Genomic DNA, 5,338 nt, shown 5'->3' with positions numbered 1-5,338 from the left:
CTAATTAAGGTTGATATCTCTGCAGCACTATAACTTGACATTTTTTTTAATGACATCATCGCCCTTATTTCTTCTCATTCTTTTGATGCGTGTAGGTCATTTTTTGGATATTCAAGTAGTATTTGTTGGAGGCTAAAGCATAAGAAGTGACAAAATGTAAAAAATAGGTATTGTTTGTGAATGTAATACTTACTACTGATTGGAGGAGACAACTGTCAATCAAGATAAAACATTGTGTGTCTTTGTTTCTTGTTCATGTGTGGACTTCTGTGTTCATGTTAAATCTGTTTCTGCATTAGCAACACCTTTAAATTGATTCTGTTTACACTAAGTGCTAATAGCTCGTATTGTTAGTAAAGGCTTGACTGTTAGCAGACAAAATTACTAAAGAAACCAGTCAGCATAAGTGAGAGAGTAAGAACAGTGGCTTTTGAGGTGTGTGTCCACAAGGGAGGCACCCTAAAAATGAGCTTTTCCTCCCGAAGCAGCGTATGGGATCGAAGTGCATTGAGAGCAAAACAGCGTGATTTTGAATGAAGCAGGTATTTTTTGAAAGTCTGAGAATTCTTTTTTTGGCTCGCTCTCAGCGTGCTCCATTAACGCTCAATCACTAGCACAATTAATGCTGTAACTATAGCCGTTCCTACTAGTTCTGCCTACAAGGATTGTACTGCACGCACACACATACAGACACATAACGGATCACTCACACACAGAAACAAAAATATTGTCAGTGCTGCCCCGTGATTTGTCAATAAAAAATGCTTAGAGACAGAAAAGTTACAGCGAAAATGTCTTTGTGTTTTGAAGTAATCAAAATCCACAGCTTCACTATTAGTAGAGAGACGCTGCACAGACAGACAGGACTGATTTACTCGTAATCACGCTCTCACAAATGCATTCAAATAAATTTACTGTGCTTCTCTGTATCTGATTTAATAACTGATAAAATAACTGATGAAAACGTAGCCTACTATTATTTCATCCTTCCAAACAAAATTTACACTTCAAAAAGCTGCAGTGACAGATTTAACTTTTAATTCTGATAACCTTTGAATCGTTTTAATGCACACTTAGCCTACTTAAAGAAAAGAAAATAACACATTATTATCATCATTATCATTATTTTTATTACTATTCCTTCATTTGGTCTTATCAGATCTGCTCAAGGGCTCTTACGTTTAGGCTACTTTTATCCAGAGAAAACTGCACTGCATTTAACACACAGGCCTACATTTCTCCATCGAACCAATGATTCTGATGAGTGACATTTTACACATTTCTTTAATAAAAGTTTATAAATAATCAAAAGATAAACAAAGAAGGTTTTTTTGTTGTTGTTTAGCTCAAAATATGATCAAGTAAGTAGCTCCATAAATCACTCACGCTTTGACATTACTGTTATAGACAGTTAATGCATTAAAATGAGGACAGCTCAACTCACATATAGCAGAAAACTCAACACACCATACACACCAAACATAAAAAAAAAAAAATTCCTAAACTTTAAAAAAAATTTTTAAATTAAATGTCATAATAGTGATTTTCTAATGTCTAATTATAAATCCAACAGCATAAGGTGAAAATAACATATTTATATACATAAGTGAGTGGAAACGGCAAGTGAATACATGAATCTTTGACACTTTTCACCATTGACTTGCAGAAGATTTTCTGTGACGTTACTGTTAGACAGTGCTGGGAAGGTAATAGGTTACAGTTTACAGGTCACCCTATTTCAAATGTAATAAGTAACAATATTCATCAAACAAATCCAGCATTTTTGTATGGAGCGAATTTTGTGACAATATTCATCAAACAAATCCAGCATTTTGCAAATAAACACAATTTGCTTTGCAAAGAAAAACTCGACTTTCAAACAAACGCAAAGTGATTTGCAAATACAAAATTCTATTTGAGAGAAAATGCAGAGGTATGGACAAATATATTTATAATGTGTTACAACTGTGAGACTCATTTGCATTTTTATGAGGAATCTTGGTTTGATTTTCTCACAAATGCATGCAGGCAGATTTTCTCACACATGCGTCAAGTTGGATTTTCTGACAAATGCAATTGAGCAAGTTTATTTTCCAAAACACAGCAGATGGCGCTTTTGGTCAATTTACGCTAGTCTCCTGAGATCCAAAACATCTGTTTACCTTTTCAGACCAATATGAGAAGATATCCTCGCTGTCCAGAGTGTGTCTTCACCTGTGTAACGCACCAACATCCAACGGGCAGAAAAAGAAAGTAGGCTAAATTCTATGATGAGGCTTGACGTTTTGATGGCATTTTTTCGGGGGCATCTACATGCTTACCTGGCTGACCTCAGATCATTAACATGTGAACAGAGCGCTAGCGATAATGAGGTGAAACAGGAGAATCTTTACCTCTCCTTACTTTTATACGGATTATATAATCAGAGAATATTTGTTTTCAATTTGAATTGGTTTTTAAGGTTTAAGGCTTTCTACACATAGATGTACCATGTATGTGAGGCACATATTCACTGAGATTCAGGTTGTTTTATTCAAGAAAGTTCCTAGAGACTGAGACAGCAGAGAGCACGCCCTGTTTGTTTTCTTTTTTTTATTAAAAAAGTACATTGTTTTGTTGACTATACACAAAATAACGCAGACCCTTTGCAGTTTCAAACGATGCCATTCTCGTATCTGTAATTTAAATTATTTTTGTGGTCATCAACAAAACAGGACAAAACGCACCAGCACGGTCTTCGACCCCAAAGATTAGTTTCTAATCATTACATTATCCTTCTGAAATACTGGTAAACCACTATTTATTAAAATGCTGAATTTAGTATTATATCAATGTGAACTTGATCTTTCTCCCAAAATTCACAGGACAAGAGTGACACCAGAAGATAAATATTCATCATGTTGCTTATCTAAAAAATACATAATTATTTTAGACACAAATGATTGCACAGTGTTAAAACGTTTAAAAAGTTTTAGATACTGTACTAAATAATGTGATATGCTTTAAAAATGTTATTAATAATTAATGACCTCTTGGGTGATATTGCTATATCTGATACTAAATTAAATTGTCTAAGCTTTCATTTTTGGTACACAATATTTTTGTTATACATTGAACAATTTTTATCAACATGTATATATTCTATATCCCGTGATCCTACAGAGGATAAGAGGTATGGAGAATGGATAAGTTTTTATAGGGAAAGACCGCCTAGTTAAATGTTTAGGCATGTCACGACTGATTTTTGAACTAATCAATCATGTTACCAACTTTATAGCCCTTATTGTGAATTTCACTGACACTAGTAGGGTCGCTTTTTGAAAACATCTAAATGGTTAATTATATAGTAAGACAGAAACTCACCTGTTCCCAACTCATGTTGGTCTGCTGTATTCCCTGAAAAGGTAAACAGGTGTTTCAGGTCTCAGGGGACTAGCATAAATTGACGGACAGCGCCATCTGCTGTTTTTGGAAAATATAGTTGCTCAATTGCATTTGTGAGAAAATCTGCTTAAACACATGTGGGAATATCTGCCTGCATGCATTTGTGAGAAAATCAAGCCAAGTTTCCTCACAAATGAGTCTCACAGTTGTAACGCACACTACATATATTTGTCCATACCTCTACATTTTCTCTCAAATAGAGTTTTTGCATTTGCAAATCACTTTGCGTTTTGTTTGAAAGTCGAGTTTTTACTTGCAAAGCAGATTGTGTTTATTTACAATACGCTGGATTTGTTTGATGAATATTGTCACAAAATTCGCTCCATAATTATGTAACAGATTACATTTGTTCTCTACAGGTTGAGTGATTGTGGTCTTACAGATGAAGGTTGTGCTGCTCTGGCTTCAGCTCTGAGATCAAACTCCTCACACCTGAGAGAAATGAATCTTTCTGGGAATGAAATAGGAAATTCAGTGAGTCTGCTCTGTGCTATACTGGAGGATCCTCACTGTAAACTGGAGAAACTGTGGTAAGATCATCTCTCTGATAGTCTCATGTGTTTGTCTTCAGTAAGATGTGTCCTTTAATGTAAATTGTAAGACTAAAGCTTGTAAAATAAATGATAGATAGATAGATAGAAAAGAAGAGGATGGAAAGGACATGACAATCCCTGTCAGTACTGAGACTCAAACCCTGTGACCTGTGGGCAGGGCTGGACTGGGGTTTAAAACACGTTCATCAGCGCTGTGCGGGTTTCTGATCCCACTCTGTTTTTTGCGCTGCGCGGTTTGGGTGAATGCATTGCGTAGCGCTGCTTTACACTTTTGGCGTATTTGCTTTTTTTGCAGTTCACTGTAATTTAAAAAACACCGTCTAATGTGAGGGAGATCTCATTCACTTCAGCGATCGGTCCACTACTCGACCGGCCCACCGGGAATGTCCTGATACTCCCGATGGCCAGTACATCCCTGCCTGTGGGTCTGACTCACTGATCTATATATGACTGGATCGCTCATCATGTTCTAAACTGCCAGCAGACAGTGAAGCCACCGGAAGTGTTCGATCCGCCATCTTACTAATCTCCACCAGCAGAGAGCACCATTGAGTCACATGCAAACTGCTGAACTAAAAATCACCCGATTTGAAAGCAAATCAGTCAAACAATATTAGTTTTTATGTTATGTGTGTGAATTAATTTTTACTTCACATGTTATCTGCAATGTTTTATGTTTTTTTTTGGGAAGGATAAGCGATATATTTAAACCGTTTAGGTGTGTGTGTCACAGATGACTGATCCAACACAAATATAGCCTATTTCTTTATGAACACATAATTATTTAATAATTATTAAACCATGAACCTATTAGTATCAGAAATTGTTTTGAATAAACAACAAATAATACAATAGCCTATGTTACTATATTGGCTCTAATACTGAAATGAAAAGCTTAACTTACCATCTTGAAATAAAAGGACCACTCATGTCCGTACTGTATGTCGTCAGTTATTTCTCTGAATAAATAATGTGTATATTTTTAATGTCCTGATTGAGCAACATTCATTTCTGACCCTCAAAGATTGCGCAAATATGTTTACTAGCATTACTGTTTCCATGTAAAATGTTGTATGATAAATTAAAAATTAATTAAAACCACCGTTTAATTCATTACCTGCTTCAAAATGAATGCTGTTTAAGAAATCATTGTTGAAACATTTGCAGTTAGCGCCTACTGTACGAATAAAAAACACTATAACAAATGTATATTTACAATGAATAAAACTGTACAATGCGAAAAATAAAGGTATATGTGTATATAAAGCATAAATCTTTCTTCAGATTTCAGGATGAGCACTTTGTCATTTGTTATAAAGGCTTTATGTTGAGGTCGTGTC

This window comes from Cyprinus carpio, chromosome B9, assembly GCF_018340385.1.
Source record: "Cyprinus carpio isolate SPL01 chromosome B9, ASM1834038v1, whole genome shotgun sequence".
Classification (NCBI taxonomy): Eukaryota; Metazoa; Chordata; class Actinopteri; order Cypriniformes; family Cyprinidae; genus Cyprinus; species Cyprinus carpio.
This window is presented reverse-complemented; position numbering follows the sequence as displayed.